The sequence below is a fragment of the Hylobates moloch genome, unplaced genomic scaffold (genome assembly GCF_009828535.3).
Source record: "Hylobates moloch isolate HMO894 unplaced genomic scaffold, HMol_V3 SCAFFOLD_39, whole genome shotgun sequence".
In the NCBI taxonomy this organism is placed as follows: domain Eukaryota; kingdom Metazoa; phylum Chordata; class Mammalia; order Primates; family Hylobatidae; genus Hylobates; species Hylobates moloch.
This window is the reverse complement of record NW_026652314.1, coordinates 1,624,746-1,641,930: the sequence shown is the minus strand read 5'-3', so window position 1 is coordinate 1,641,930 and position 17,185 is coordinate 1,624,746. Positions and strand designations below refer to the sequence as shown.

The window sequence follows — 17,185 nt, the reverse complement described above, 5'->3', positions numbered from 1 at the left end:
GATCTCCTGACCTCGTGATCCACCTGCCTCGGCCTCCCAAAATGCTGGGATTACAGGCATGAGCCACTGCGCCCGGCCAAAGAATGTCTTTTCAATGAATAGCTTTTCCTTAAAACTGAAATAGAAATAGGATGGATTCTGATTTCTACACTACTTTCTTAAAAATTGTATTTTTAAAAGCAAATAGAGTTATGCCCTATAATTATAATTATCACCCACAATTTCCTCAATCTAAAGTTGATTATGTTCTCTGTTGCTGTGCTAAAAGCACACTGACTTGACATGTGGAACAGTAACAAGATAAATTGTCACCATTACATAAGCCTTTTGCATAGGGGAGGTATTAAAACCATTCCCTCTCACTGTTTTTCTAGAACAGCTTCATCTCCAGGGTCTGAGCATTCCAGACAGGGGGAATAGCCCATGGCACTAGAGAATAAAGTGTGATTTTTAATAAGTTCATGAAAGGAGCCTTCCCAGCTGGTATATGGAGAACACCATTCCTCTCAGCCAATCCTCTTTAAATCAGTGCAAAAGCCAATGTCCATTGCAGCATTCCTTCAAAAAAGTGGTGGTAACAAAAGCACAATTCCTGATATTGTGAAATACATATAGTCATGAACCACATAAAGTTTCGGTCAAAGATGGGCCACATATATGACAATGGTCCTATAAGATTGTATTATCATATTTTTAATGTGCCTTTTCTATATTTAGACATGTTTGGATACACAAATACTCATCAGTATATTACAGTTTCCCACAGTATTCAGTACAGTAACATGCTGTGCAGGTTTATAGCCTAGGAACAATAGGCTATACCATATAGCCTAGGTGTGTGGGAGGCTGTACCATCTAGGTTTATGTAAGTACAGGCTCTGATGTTCACACAACCATAAAATTGCCTAATAATGCATTTCTCAGACCATATCCCTCATCACTAAACAAGACATGCCTGTATCTTGTTTCCTGACACACAGCGCCTAAAATTCTTGGACTCTCCAGAGTGATGAGTGTCTTTTTGTATGCTAATGAGATGGCCGGTGACCTTCCTAAACTGCTTCAGGAAGGGGGCTGGTTACCAGAAAGACCAAGACATGATTACAGAGTTGGAACTTTCAATTCTACCCCCGAATCCCCAGAAAGGGGAGAGAGGAGAGAAATTGAAGGTTGAGTTGATCACCAATGGTCAAATGATGTCATCAATCATGACTATGCAATGAAGTCTCCATGAAAATCTGAGAAAGGACAAGTTGGACAGAGCTACCAGAAAGCTAAACACGTGGAGATTCCTGCAGGGTAGAGCACCCAGAGAGGGCAGGGAAGCTCCATGCCCTTTTCCACAGATCTCACACTATGCATCTCTTCCATCTGGCTGTTCAACTGTGTCCTTTGTAATGTCCTTCATAACAAACCTGTAAACATAAGTAAAGTGTTTCCTGAGTTCTGTGAGCTGCTCTAACAAATTAATCAAACTCCATGAGGGGGTTGTGGGAACCCCAATTTATAGCCAATCGGCAGAGGGGCAGGCCACAATCTAGGGCTTGTGATTGGCATCTGAAGTGGGAGGCAGTCTTGCAGGGCTGAACCCCCAAACTGAGGGATCTGATGCTGTCTCCAGGTAGATAGTGACAGAATTAAGTTGACTCAGAGGACAACCACCTGGTGTCCACTGGAGAGCTGGCTAGAGAATTGATTGCTTGGTGTGTGGGGAGAAAAAAACATGAATCTGGCCATAGAAGCATTGTGTTCTGTGTTGAATAGAGAAGAAAGGACAGGAAAACACACCTTGGTTTTTTTGCACTATCTCCTAGTGTCTTTTTCTCATGCATGGCTCTACAGCAAATAGCACCCAGGGATTTCCCTGCGATTACTAGACCATCTTAAAACTTTGAAAACTCCAGCTTGTTATAAATTTAATCAGTACACTTTTACTTGTATTTTCAGAGTTCTGCTATAAGAGTTTCTTAATAAAAGTAACTGGTAAAGGCCTATCAATTTACTGCATTGTGGAAGTGCCCAGTTACAGTATAGCTTGTCCAGATGAAATTTCCTTTCTTTTCAATCCAGCTCACTGATCCTAAGTGACCAAAAGACATTAATTCCTAGAAGCATTTTCAGTCTTTGCTCTATTTTGTACCTGGATTGTGAGACACTCAGACCTAAATGTCAGTGTGTATTTGCTAGGCTGGAATGTGGCATTCATGGAATTTCCTTTGCAGGTCTCTCCCTAGGACTGGGGACATATTCAATCCAGGGAGTCAAGAGACTTACAGAGGGCTGCTTCTTTGTCACTTGTCTGCCATGATCAAACAGAAATAGAAAAGGTAGTCACCAAGAATGAAATTTGTGTGGACAGCTGCCATCTCTGAAGCCTAATCCTATGTTGGGTTGGGGACTTCTCACCAGATGGCCCTTTATCTTATTTCATCTGGACCCCAGGTCAATCATTATTCTCCAGAAAAATAAATTTCCCTACCCCACCCTACCATGATTGTTTCATTAAGAGAAGATCCTTTGGCTTTGATAAAGAGCCACGGATGGCAGATCATCCATCTATCCATTTACCGATTCATCCATTCAAACAGTGACTGATGGGCACCTACTAGCTGTTCTGTGCTGTTCAATGTCTGAGACATATTCTGTGCATCGAAGCTGCTTGTTGTGTTGTTTATCTTCATCTTCTTCCTATTTTTCTTCTCCTCTACGCTTTACTCTTCCTCCTCTTTCTCAGTTTAAGGTTTGTACTTGCTACGGTTTGAATATGTCCCCTTTAAAATTCAGGAGTTGCTAATATGATAGTATTAAGAGGTGGGGCCTTTAAGAGATGTTTAGGCCATGGGGGCTCCTCCCTTGTGAGTGGGATTGAGGTTCTTATAAAAGAGGCTTCACACAGTGTTTGGCTCATTTGCTCTTTTACCCCCGAGGATATAGTGTTCCTCCCTTTCAGAGGATACGCCATCAAGGCACCATCTCAGAAGCAGACACAGCCCTCACCAGGCAACCAAACCTGCTGGCGCCTTAATCTTGGACTTCCCAGCCTCCAGAACTGTGAGAAAATAAATGCTTGTCTTCCATAAATTATCCAGTCTGCAGTATTTTGTTAGAGCAGCACAAACAGACTAAGACAGAAATACTGTGAAGGTTGATTTGGGTGTTAACTTGACTGGATTCAAGGAACCCAAATAGCTGGGAAGGCATTATTTATTCTCAGTGCTTCAGTAGGCACTGAGCCCATCCCCCTTCTGCTGAAAGGGAAACCCAACTCATTTGGCATTTAATTAGAATAATTCGGCTACCTTAAGTGTGTCTGTGAGAGTGCTCCTGGGGGAGATTGGCATGTAAGTAGGTGAACTAGAATGGGGAAGATCCACTCTCAATGTAGCAGACACTATCCAATGGGCTGGGGGCCTGGGGAGAATGAAAAGGTGGAGTAAGGTCAAATTCTCATCCTCTCACTTCTAAAGCCAGGAGACCCTTCTTCTCCTGCCTTCAGACATCAGAACTCCAGTTTCTCTGGCCTTTGGACTCACATCAGCAGCTCCTGGGCCTTTGGCCTTGGAGTGAGAATTACACTGTCACCTTCCTTGGTTCTGAAACCTTGGGTTTGGGACTGAGCCAAGCTACTGATTTTCCTGGTTCTCCAACTTGCAGTTGGTCTGTCTTGGGACTTCTCAGCCTCCGTAATTAAATGAGTCAAATATGCTAATAAATCCTTCATCTCTCTCTATATATGTCTTATTGGTTCTATTTCTCTGGGGAACCTTGACTAAAACAATACTGTTGGCCAATTATTTGATCAAATCATTGTAATTGGTTTGAAAAAAGAAAGGAGGCCTCAAAATGAGTAACTCTAACTTCAACTGTTAACTTCAGTCTTTGTGGAACAAAGTGATGTCTTACCTCCATGATCAAAACAAGGCAAGCCCTCGGCTATTGTGGTTCTGAAGCATTTTCAGAGAAAAAGATAGTGAACCAGCTGACACTAATAAAGTTCCCCCAAATTTGATTAAACTTAAATCTGCCCTTTTTGCCTGGGAAAACCCATAAGCTTATGTGAGTAAATAAGCCTCTTATTTAAAAACTAAACTTTGAAATTTGGAAAGAAAAGCTGCAGAGTTTGTTGCCCCAGTACACAAGGGCTGTTCCAACCTGGAGTACTCATTGGAATTTCAAAGGGAAATGAAAACAGGTGAGAACATACTCGTATTCATAGGTTGTGGGAACCCAGGCATGGGATAATGTAGAACCTAATAGCTAATACACTTACTAGATAACTGATTGGCTCTAATGTGAAAAAGTTTGAGGCACAGGACCCTTGGAGGGAAAATCATCGATCTCACCACCTATGATCCCGAATCCAAGACAAAAATGATTATTTCCGTTCTCCTCTGCCCTTCCTCTAGCTGCTGGGAAAGGGCCACACAGAAGCTAGGAAAGGGGAGTAGGTGGTGCAGAGCAGTGGTTCTCAAACTTTACTGTTTTGCTGCATACTAGAATCACCTGGAAGTTTTCAAGAATCCTGATGCCCCCTCCATGTTGAGAAGTGCAGTGAGAGCAACCCATTAAATCAGGATCCAGGAGCCGGTGGGGGAGAACTCGCAATTGGCATTTTTTTGAAGGCCTCCAAGTGCCTCCCATGGAGAGCAAGTTTGAGGCCAGAGGTATAAGTGGTGCCTCCCAATGAGGCAGGATCTGAGACAAGACACAAGCTCCCAGCTGGTGTGGTCCCTGGCTGCCCTTTAAGTAACAAGGTGTAGAGTTTCTCTCCCCGATCCCACCCTCACAATGATGTCCTGGCAAAGTGAAAGAAGCTGAAAGAAAAGATAATTGAGCCTGGGCAGAAATATAGGCAGGATGTGGGCAAAGGGGCTCATCAAATCAACACAGCCTGGAAAAACGGGATAAGAAAGCTTGTGCGTTCTCAGGAGGATAGAGCTATTTGCCATTTGAGGCAAGACATCCCACTGTCCCATGAAAGCTTTTCTCCTCCCCGACCCCAATAACATGCACACAGGAAGAATTCGTTTGTCCTGTATCTCCAACTGGAATGCCCAAATTCCTGTGGCTCCCCGTAATTACAATGTTGGATGAGAAAGGATTGGACTTAGGCCATCACCTAAGCATTGGCATATGTTCAAAGTTCTCCCATCTCGAAAGTAGAAAGCAAGCCAACCCAACTCCGTGGACTTCTGCTTTCCTTCTAGCCCAAGCTCCCTTCTTTCTTGCACACAGACAGCTTTTAAAAGGACCTATTATGGGCACCCACACTCTTAGTTTTCATCCCACCAGTATGTAATATGGACATTTTGTTTATCATAGACTTCTTTACATTAATTTTGACTTTTAAAAAACAGTGCCTTAAAATACTAACCTTGCTCCTTTTGCGGTTTATAAGCATGATGATTGGGTTTTCATATGTGAGATGTGTCTCCCTCAAACCTTTTTATGAAGTGGATGCATTATCTGTGTGACATGAAAAAAGAAAAAAATTATTTATCTTGATTATTTCATTTTTGGCACCCCCCTTCAAGAGCCCCAAGGCTCTTGTCTCACTCTAGTCTTAACCATTTCCAACTGCTCCTCAACCTACTACAGTCTGTTCTGCTCTCAATACAATAGAAACTAATCTTGAAAGACTCAATAAAAATTCTTGTGTCAGTTGTTTTAAAGGACAACATTTTAGTCCCTATTTTCCATGCCATCCCTTTAAGCACTTCAAACACATCAAACCACAAAATATACACAAATACAATGATTAGAAAAATGTTACTAATACTTATGTCTGTTCCTAAAATGTCAACGTCTTGTTTTCTTCCCCATTTCTTTATTTTTTTATACTACGCCTATACTACCTAAGATTATAGCAGTACTTAATTAAAAATCTCAAGGTTATAGTATTCCCGACCAAAAAGAAAAGGAATATCAACTTAGACAGCCAAGGTCGTAGGATCTGGTTGAACCATTGATTCTTGGTTAGGGCAGGAGGCCAGATTATTTCTCTGAAGACTATCTAAATCCAAATAATGGACATCAGGCTGAAACTTTCTTCTTAAGTTAATCTTGACTTTTCACATCAATTAAAAATAAAGTCTACATTTTCCCCATGGATTTTAGTTTTTAGTAGCCTGGAATTTCCCTATCAAACATTGATGTCTGTCTTGGCTACCGTGACATAACCCATTGTCCTGTCATTATGATAACTGGGCCTGGTCTATTGATGTTATTTAAAATGTATGGCTGCCTCAGTAGTGTCTCATCCTGAGTGAGACCATCCAGAGGTTTCATCTATCAGGACAGGAGAATGCATTCTCCTTTTTAAGATATTTGTTGACTTCATCATCTTGGAACACAGTTTTGATCCTTTTTCTAGTTACTGTGTGTGACCACTGGTGCTTGGAAGACCCTCCTGTTCTTGGTAGAGTTTCTGTATATTTTCCCTGGGCAATTTTGCTAACTCTTTTTCCTGCACTGCCTCTTCTCTAGTTATGCAGCTTGACATGAGTTTTATGTCTATATTTTAAAATCAAACAGCGTTAACAGAAGAAATAAAAAACTAATTTATATTAACTTCCTCATTAAAATTAATAAAAAATTAAACATATCCCATGATAGCCAAATTTCTATGTTCATCCTAATTACCTTTAATATATATTAACTTTTCTCTGAATATCATTATAAAATTTTGGCCTTTTACAAACTCATCATATTTCAGTTAACTGCAATTATTATACATTTTTTGATTCTCAAATTATAACTTGGCCAGCAGGAGACCTTGAAGCTGGCTCCTTTGTCCTTCCAGCACTGTCTCTGGCATTTTTGAAACTATCTTTCCTTTCTGGAAACAATAGGGTACTCTGGGTTCATGCTACTGCATGTATATGTGTGATCCAGGAGTGCTAGTTCCTTCTAGTGAGGGTGACAAATAGAGACCCAAATCTGGGCATTTAGGAGTTCATGTGAGTATACGCAGTGACCAAAACGCTACTGAAATGGGAGAGTTCCCTGACCCCCATTGCAGGATGTGTGACAGGGGTGTGGCTTGTGTGTTCGGCCACTGTCATGGCTCAAACCCCTTACAGGAAGGGGAGGATGCTGCTGGGCAGGTGCAGGAGCCAGGGCGAGCACTTTTGGGCTTTGGCCCCACAGTAGCATCTAGGGGTGGGTGCCTATGACTCCCAAAGCCCCACTGGGTGTGTTACAGTGCTCTTTTAGCTCTGCCATCCACAGGTGGCTTAAGTGTTAACCAGCTCAGTGCCCTCTTGGTACCCAGATCCTCTTCCAGCATCCAGGAAGAATCAGGTCACATGGACAAATTTAAGGATGGTAAATGCGGGAAATTGTATTGCCAGATGGGGGTGGGTCTCAGTGGGATAGATAGGGAGCTGGAGAGGGGATGGAGTGGAACGAATATCTTCCCCTGGAGTTCAGCCAGCCGGCAGCCGATCCCCTCTCCAGCTGTCCCCAGCTGAACTCCTCTCGACGTTCAGACGCTCCTTCTCTTTTCTCCTCTGCTGTACAGCTCTTCTGTTCCTCTGCTCTTCTGCTTGTGGATCCTGGAGTTTGGGATAATGGGTACAGGATAGGGGAGCATGGCAGGCCAAAAGGCACCATTTGGGCACAAAAACAGGAATGCCTGTTCTCATTTAGGGCCATGAGTTTCCAGGCTTGAGGATGGGGCCTTTGCCAGGGAACTGCCCCCTTCTACCCAGTATTTAATTTCCTTGCCTCCTGTCCAAATCATAGGCAGTGACCAAAATGCTACTGCTGTTGGAACACATAGCTAGGAAAAAATATTGCTTTTTAATGCTGTGAGTTCACATTGGGTTTTTTCCCTAATATTATTAACATAATTAAATTGCTGTACCTGACTCTTCTCAGAGGATGAGGTTTTATCGACCTCTAAGACTTTCTAATATATTAGTACGACAAATGACCTCAGCTTGAACCTTATCTACTTCATAGTTCCAGCCCTGATATTAATCTGCCTTTGTGCCTGGCTTCACATCACACTGACGTTCAAAGACTCAGTACTTGGTCTTTGTTCCAACATCTCACTGTGGCCCTTATCACACCGATTCCCAAGTTCAACCCCCATCCCAGATGACTTCTTGGCCCCTGGGAAATGCATGTAAGACATTTTGCCTCTGAGGAATAATTGTTCAGGATGGTGACATGTTAATCTTCTATTACAAGGAAGGCCTGGCTTTACTTCTTGTGAAAAGAGAAGACTTTTTTCTGTTTCATGATCCAGTTTTGAAGAACCTGGTATTTCCTTTTGTTCATATTTCTTCTACCGTCAGTTCCATATCTGTCTCTACAATTTTCTTTCAACACATTTAAATATAGGAATACAAAGCAAGAATGATGCATCCTCTGTACATTCTCTTCACTATGAACACTGAAAGGACAGAAGCACTGTTTTTTTCTCTGTCTCAACTTGGTATATTTCCTTCTAGAAATCTTAGTTTTCTTATGTGTTTAAAGTATATCCTCCTTAACTGATAACTCCAGATTTGCTGATAATTTGTTCAAGGTATCTGGAACTCCACAAGGGTTGCACTGGCCATAAGTTTAGCCTTCCATCCACAGGATGGGGGATAATGGGAGTAGCCACCACCTTGGGGGTTGTGTCATAGATACCCTTGCTACCATTAAACTTAGGAGGAAGGCACTGGACAAGGAAATGGGAGAACATTTACTTACAGAGAAAAGACCTAGAAAGTAGTGAGCACAAGGGGCACATATCTGATCTCTTATTCAATGTAGTTTAGCAGGGTGGATTTTGGTTTTTACAGCAGCCCTGGTTTCATTTTATGCCTTTAAGCTGTGGCAGAGTGCATGAGATATTTGTTGAAGGCTGCCCATTAGCCTAGGCAAAAAGGCATTATAAAATGTGTATACTTTTTTTAATACTAAGGAAAATTTCTATAAATTGTAATTCTCATATATATACATATTTTAATGATAACTCAATGTATGTGAATGTAAAACTTGCCATTTATGAGCCAGGCTGTATACTAGGCACCTGACACTGAATAACTCTTTAGTCCTCACAATAGCATGCTGAGACAGTATCATTTTAAAGATGAGTAAACAGAGGCTTAGTGAGGTTATATAAATTATTCATGTTCTTAAACTAGTAGGTGGTGAGTTGTGATTCAAATCCCAGTACTTTGATTCTAACTCCAGAACCCATTGTCCTAAATATGTGTCTGTATGTGTAACAAAAACTGGATCCTACCCTACATATAATTCAAAATCCTCCTTTTGTAACTTATTTTACTAAGAGCATTTCTTCCATAAAGTTTTAGAAAAGATTTTTTTAATGACTGTATACTGTCTTTTCTTGAAAAGGTAATTTTGCCAGTCTCCCACTAATGAACATGTTTTTCAAATTTTTCAGTATTATAAATAATTATTCAGTAAGTATTAAACAATAAGCAAAGCATTATACTTATTTTTGTTCATGTGTCTGATTATTTTCTTAAATTCATTGAAGGGAAATTACTGAGCCAAAGGAAATGATAATTTGAGTACCTACATTACCTGAAAGGGGTCCCAATCCAGACCCCAAGAGAGGGTTCTTGGATCTCACACAAGAAAGAATTCGAGGTGAGTCCATAAAGTGAAGGCAAGTTTATTATTGAGAAAGTAAAGGAATGAAAGAATGGCTACTCCATAGACAGAGCAGTCCCTGGCTCTGGTTGCCCATTTTTATGGTTATTTCTTGATGATATGCTAAACAAGGGGTGGATTATTCATGCCTCCCCTTTTTAGACCATATAGGGTAACTTGGCATTTGTAAATGGTCATGGCACTGGTGGGAGTGTGGCAGTGAGGACCACCAGAGGTCACTTCTGTTACCATCTTCGTTTTAATGGGTTTTGGCCGGCTTCTTTAGTGCAAACTGTTTTATCAGGAAGGTCTTTATGACTTGTATCTTGTGCTGACCTCCAATCTCATCCTGTGACTAAAAATCGCTTAACTTACCGGGAATGCAGCCTAACAGGTCTTAGCCTTATTTTACCAAGCCCCTATTCAAGATGGAGTTGCTCTGATTCAAACGCCTCTGACACCTATATAGATAGTACCAAATAAATTTTCACAAAGGTTGTGCAGACTTATACTTCTACCAGCAATTTATTTTAGGGAGTCTTTTCAAACTTCCACCAGCAAAGAAAATTTTCTTTTAAAAATGTTTTACTATTTTAATGAGTGAATAAAATGTATCTTGTAACTGTTTTAATTAGTATTTGATTAGTTGTGAGTGTGAATATTTTTTCCAGATAACCATATTTTGTATTTAAGTTTACTGTGAGGACGCTCTGCCCATGTCTTTCGGAGTATTTTGTTAATTGATTTGTAAGAGTACTTCATGTACTTTTTCAGTATTATCTCTCTGCTCTGTTGCTACAACTACTTTTTCTAATTTGTAATTTGATTGCTGTGAACATGTTCCTTGATGTAAAGGACTTTCAATTGTGTTAACAGTAAGATCTATCTAACTTTTCCTTTGTAACTACTTACATTGCTTTTATGCTTAAAATGTCGTTCCCTCTCCAGAAGTTTTTGTCTATGTGTGGGTTCTTTAATCCATCTGTTTTTATTGTTGTTTTTGTCTTGAGCTGCTGGATAGTGAAGCTATAACTTGAGTTAATCAATTTTCCTAAGCATTTGAGAAATAATCTCTGCCTTTCCCATTTTTGTTGTCCTTACTTTAAGCTGGAATACACACTAGAGTCTATTTCAGGGTCCATTGCTCTATTCTATCAATCTGCCTACCAGCTCCTGAGCTAGTACCATACTGCTTTGGTTGCAGTTGCTTGTAATATATTTTAATACCTAGTAGGATGTGCCTACGCACTTGAAATTGCTCTGATTCTCCTTTTTCAACACATTCTTAGTTTTTTGCTTGTTATTAATATAAATTTAAGAATCACAATGTCATAGAAGAAAAATAACACTATCTTTTGATTGGCACAACATTCTTTCATCATGTCATCACAATATTTAATATGTCATTGCAAAATCATAATAGTATTTATTTTCTTTTGGTTGTGCTATTGTCAATTTTAGATCAATGTTATGCTGACTTCATAAAATGAATCTTTATACACTCAGCTTTTGTTTTTATATCTAGAAAAATCATATAACATGGTATTATCTGTCTTTCTGAAATTCTGAAAGTTATCACTGATAAAATTTTCAGAAAATGAGACATCTTTGGAAGAAATACAATACATACATATACATATATATCCCCAGGATTTCTTCTAAAAGTTCCTGACCCTTTTTCTTAAGGTTAGGTAAACTATGCCATGAAAATATCTGTTTAATTCAACTTTTCAAAGTTATGAACACTGTGCTTTAACAAATAATTTTGTATTTGTTAAAATTCTCCTGTTTATTATTTTTATATTTCTCTTCTACTTTTACATTTTATTTTTTCTCTTCACCTTTATATATTCTCTAGTTATGTTAAAGAGTTTTTTAATTCATATGTCAACTTTACTAATTCTATTTTTAATAATTTGTTCATTTTCTATGCTTATCTTCACAAAATATTTTCTATTTTCATCAGTTTTGTTATAGACCCCTTTTAAATGATATATAATACATATCATTTAAAACGTATATATTTTGTCTTTTCCTATTGTCAAAGAGCAGTAGTTCCATAAAAGTCTCACATAGAACAATTGCTTTCTGTCCATTTCTTCTTATATACCTTTGTTTTATATATTTATATATTTAATGCATAAAATATCACTAATGATTTTATATTTTTATGTGTACTTTTCTCTATTGAATATTTTTAGCTATGTACCCAGTCTTGAATAAAGTTAACATTAATACCTTTATTTTTTCTTTGTATTTTTCCAGTAAATCTTTATTCTTTTATTTTTTATTTATATGTGTCTCCTTGTTTTTGATAGGTTCCTTGTGAGCAGGTCATAGTTGGATTTTCTTAGCCCAATCCTGAGGTCTTAGTATTTTAAATATAGGAATATAAATCACTTAAATTTATTGTTATAACTGGCCATCCTCCCATCCTGGGTAATTATTCTGGGTATCTGTGATTTTGCTCAGCCAGGGCTCAGGGAAACTGAGTCTCATCACTGACAAAGAAATCAGTTGCAGGCAAGAAAACGAGTAAAAACTCACACTTAATCATGGGTAAAGAAAGGAGCATTATAAAAATCAAGTCTGTGGAATTGATCAGAAATCTAGAATAGGATACAAATCAAAGAATTTAAAATGTCAGATACAATTGAGGAGTGGGTTCATAAAACAAAGCCAAGACAGCGTCCCTGAGGAAAAGACACAGAGGGAGATGCAAGTATTTTTAATCTTTTATTGTGATAATGAAAAAAACAATGATGGCAACAAATTACAACAACAACTCATTTATCAAATCATACTTGGGCCAGACACTGAACTATGTTCTTTAGATAATCCATCCCCATAAGTACCCTAGGAAGTGTATGGTTTTTCCAGTTTTACCAACAAGAAAACTCAGGTTTTTAAGTAGATAAGTTAATTTCCCTAAGATGAAAGTTAGGAAGTGCCTGAACCACTTTCAAAATAAGATATCTCTCTCAAAAGTCTGTGATGTTTTCTGTTATATTGTTCCCTGCCCGCCCCCCCCCGTAAAGGTTGACATCCCTAACCTAAACATCCAAAATGTTCCACAATATGAAACTTTTTGAACACCAACATGACCCTCAAGGGAAGTGTTCATTGGAGGATTTCAGATTAAAGATGGTCAACTGGTATACACTCTGCAAATATTCCCCAATTTGAAAACCTCCCAAATCCAAAACACTTCTGGCCCCAACCATTTCAGATAAGGGATACTCAACCTGTATTAACATTTTTCTTGGTTTTTATTTTCCCCATTTCTATAAGTATGTATTTTCTTTGAATTCTTCAAATTCAGTTTTTGTTTGTTTGAGATGGAGTCTTGCTCTGTCACTCAGGCTGGAGTGCAGTGGCGAAATCTTGGTTCACTGAAACCTCTGCCTCCCGGGTTCAAATGATTCTCCTGCCTCAGCTTCCCAAGTAGCTGAGATTACAGGCACATGCCACCATGATCAACTAATTTTTTCTATTTTTGGTAGAGAGAGGTTTTCGTGATGTTGGCCAGGCTGATCCTGAACTCCTAAACTCAAGTGATCTGCCCACCTCGGCATTCCCAAAGTGCTAGGATTACAGGTGTGAGCCACTATGCCTAGCCCAAATTCTATTTTTTAAGATCACACTTGAATGCATACATTCTCTAATCATCAAATTCATGAATGATATAACTTTTGACTCTTTACAAGATGAAGAATTTCGTACTCTTCTTTCCCACATACACTCCTTTTCCTCCATTCTTGCCAATGTCATTTAGAATTATGGACCTATTTATTACTTTTAGTCTATCTCAAGAAAACTTTCCAACTGTACTTTATTTACAACTTTTTAAAACTTAATTTAGTATGTTTAGCTGGGGTTATCACAATTCTTTTGAACTCATTTTTGCTATTGAGTTTTTGTCTTTAACATGTTGTTTCACTGGAACGTATCTTTAATGTTTTCAAGAAAAGTGCATGGGTGGTATCTTTTTTGAACCCTTGACTAGAATATCTAAGAATCTCTTTTTGTTTTCTTTGCAAATTAACATTTCAGCTTGAGTCATAAGCACTTTCTAGTACCATTTAGACTTTACTCATTTCTTATGTGGCATCTAGTCTTGTGCTGTACCCTTAATTCAGCCTATTCTCATTTTTATCATAAGTAACATTTGTTTTGTCTGGATGTTTGTAGAATATTTTAAAATCTTTTCCATTTGAACACATTTGCTAGATTATGTCTGTGTACATCTTTACTTTTGCCCGGAACATCGTGCAGTATTTTAAGTTGTACATTTTTTTTTTTCTAGCTCAACTTTTTCTTCCATTTTTCTCCATGTTAAAGCAATGTCATTTGTTCTGGTTATATTTCCCTTGGGTCCTTCTTATCCATAGAGTAACTCTTTATTTTTGATCGACCAAATTACCTATCCTTTCTGTCATCATTTTTTGTTTCTTTTCTCTGCATAGATAGAAAACTTCTCTACCTTGTTTCCTACATTATTTATTTGGCTTTTTGTGATTTCAGTTCTGGTCTTCACTGCATCAGAATTGAATTTTGATTCCACAATTTTATTTTTAGTTTACCTGAATTCAATTCTTAACATGTCAGTTTCCTTTCCAATCTCAGAATCTCAGGTGTCACCTTTTTCATCAGTTTCATTCTTACTTCAGAAAGTACATACCGCCTAGTATTAAGAACACAAAAAATAGGATTAAATCTTTTTTCTGTTTTATGCAGTTAGCTTTTCCTTAAACAAGCATGCTTTTTCTCTGCCTTATTGGTCTAGCGAGTCTCCTGTTACATGTTACAGAATATTTTTCATAGACTCAATGTATCTTTATACCATCCCCCAACGCATATGCACTTACTCCCTCTCCAACAAGGATATAGCTGTCCAAATTGTTTGTACTCTGGATCTGCCAGAATCTTCCTCTTAAATGTTTAACTGAAGAGCAAGCTATGGTGCCTAGCTAGCAATGTGTACTGTTACACTATGACATGAATTTCCCTTGCTTCCCTGTTTCTTTGTAAATAAAAGGTGAATTCATTACTAAATACTTTGAAACATTCCACAGTCTTTTTGTGGCCTGAAACAGTGCATGGGAAACTCTGATTCCAAGACACAGAGCTCTCAATGTATCTGGCAGATTGTATTTTCCAAAGGTAGCCACAGCAATATATACCTCACTCCTTGGTTCTTCTAACAAAGTGACATCAAACATCCTTCACCAAGAGGTGAAGTCTATGTTCTCCCGTCTTGAGTCCAGATGGAACTTTGTAGCTGCTTCCATGAACAGGATGCAGGAGAACGCAGCAGAACTAACACGGCTGACTTCTGAGGCTGGCTCATAAAAGTCATATGGCCTCCTCTCTGAGGCAGGTACACTGGGAGCCGGGAGCATGCATGCATTAAGTCTGGCTGCCTTGAGGCTGTCATGCTGGAGAGATCAGGGTGAGAGCCCACAAACAGATGCCCAAAGAGGCCCAGCTATTCTGACCCGCAGCTGTTTGTCTTTGTAGACCAGGTGCCAGGTGCCAAATGAGATGATCCCAGCTGACAGTAGAGTCCAGCTCTCCCTCCTAAGCCCTGTCCTGACTGCAGATTTCTTGAGCAAAATACGTATTGTTTTAAACCACTAAGTTCTGTGGTGGGTTGTTACCGAGCAGTAGATAATTTTTTTAAAGTTTCCCATCCTTATTCCCATTTATATTATTTTACATCCCAGGGCATACTCTGCAACCACCTACTCCTTTCACCGAGGCCCATAGCGCCTTTCTGGGAGTTACAATTGCACAGATAGATTCAGCAAGGTGAGAATGCCATCCTCAGGCAGCCAGGAGGTGACTGTCAGGGTATTTGGTTGGGGAACCAGCTAGCATCCCCTCTGCAGAACCTTCCTCTCTTTTTCCTATGGGGGAAGTAGGCACTCCTCTTCCTTGGTCATTCCATCTGTCCTGTGTGAGGAGTAATTTCCCTGAGAAATAGTCAGGATCCTGGGTTTTCAGCCCTTTATGTCCTGTCAGCCTCTGCATTTTTGTTGGGTAAAGGAAGTTAGGAGGGAGAAATCCAGGCAACTATTATGATCCAGAAGCTCAGTATCTCAACTTTCATTCTGAGATTCAGATATGCCGCCAAAACAACAATCAGACACAAAATAAAACGGCAGGTTTCCTCTCCTCCACTCCCCCGTTCCCTGGCCCTGTCATTAGCTGTCTATGCTCCCACCCTGCGGCACTCCACAGCGCGAGGATTCCCAGAGAATGAAAATAACCAGCGTCATCTTCAGAGCCAATTGTTCCTCTTAGTCCTTTTTTCTAAAGCCCCAAATACAATAAAAAAGGGGAATGAATATAAATACTAAAATACTGCTTAAAATCGTCTAACTCTAGGCTTCTTTTGATACCATTCTAAGCCAATTCTTCTCAAGTCATGATGTACACCTGCAGAGCTTGTTAAACTTTAAATTCTGATTCAGCACATCTGGGCTGAGAGTCTCCTCTCTCTCTCCCTCCCTCCCCGGTCTCTCTCTCTCCTCTTCCCTCCCTCTGTCTCTCCCCCCCTCCCTCCTTCCCTCTCTCTCTCTCCCTCTCTCCCATGTAATGCCTGTGCTGCTGCCCAGGGACCACACTTTGAGTAGCCAGGCTCTAGACAATCCCTCTTGCTCTCACCTCCTGCCTGGCTAGGTGCAGTCTTATCACTACTGTCACTACCATGTCCTTTTTCTTCTTTCCTCCTAATGCTTGCGGGCTCTTCTTGCCATTTTCTCCTGTCCCATACCTGTTGGGCAGCTCCAGTGAGGAAGGGTTTCTTTTTCTTGTGTCCTCACTTGTTTGTTCTCTCCCTCATACTTACTGACCACTCTGGGCTTGACTCTTTTAGAAGGCAAAAATACAGAAATGAAAGACACCGACCAAAGGCTAATGAGGGAGAAGCACAGTGAGAGCTCTCCACAATGGGATCCATGCTAGGTTGTGCAGAGGCTGGCTCAGGTGGAGAGGGGAAGCAGGTGGGAGAGAGTATTCTCTGAGGACTTCCTGGAGGCGGTGACACTAGCTGGATCTTAAGATACTAGTAGGTGTAAGCCTGCTGAAGGAAGGACATTCCAAGCAGAAAGAACAGCCTGTGCAAGTGTTTACAGGAGGAGACCGCATGATGAGCTCAAGGAACTGTAATAAAGTGCAGAAGGAGTATGAGGTGTGTGAAGGGCTGGGAGACGGTTACGGTTATATATTAGTCTGCTCTGGCTGCCATAACAAAATACTACAGACTGGGAGGCTTAAACAACAGAAATGTGTTCTCTCATCATTCTCAAGACTAGAAGACCAAGATCAAGGTGTTGGCAGGTTTGGTTTCTTTTGAGGCCTCTCTCCTTTGCTTGCAGATAATTGCCTTCCACCTGTGTCCTTTTGTGGTCATCTCTTATGTATATCTGTGTCCTGATCTCTTCCAATAAGGATACAGTCCTGTTGGATTGGAGCCATATGAGCTTGTTTCACCTTGGTTACCTCTTTAAAGGCCCTATCTCCAAATATAGTCACATTTTGAGGTGGTGGGGGTTGAGTTTGA

General features: G+C 39.8%; 1 long non-coding RNA gene and 1 pseudogene across 1 annotated transcript in view; one reads left to right on the top strand and one right to left on the bottom strand.

Annotated features, from left to right (window-relative positions):
* Positions 1–17,185, bottom strand: part of LOC131382527 (uncharacterized) — a 32,539-nt gene that overhangs the window by 8,604 nt on the left and 6,750 nt on the right. Inside the window, exon 2 of the long non-coding RNA XR_009212073.1 lies at positions 5,375–5,466. This is a non-coding gene — a long non-coding RNA (uncharacterized LOC131382527). The remainder of the gene's footprint in view (positions 1–5,374; positions 5,467–17,185) is intronic.
* Positions 5,379–5,476, top strand: LOC116463512 (small nucleolar RNA U13; annotated as a pseudogene).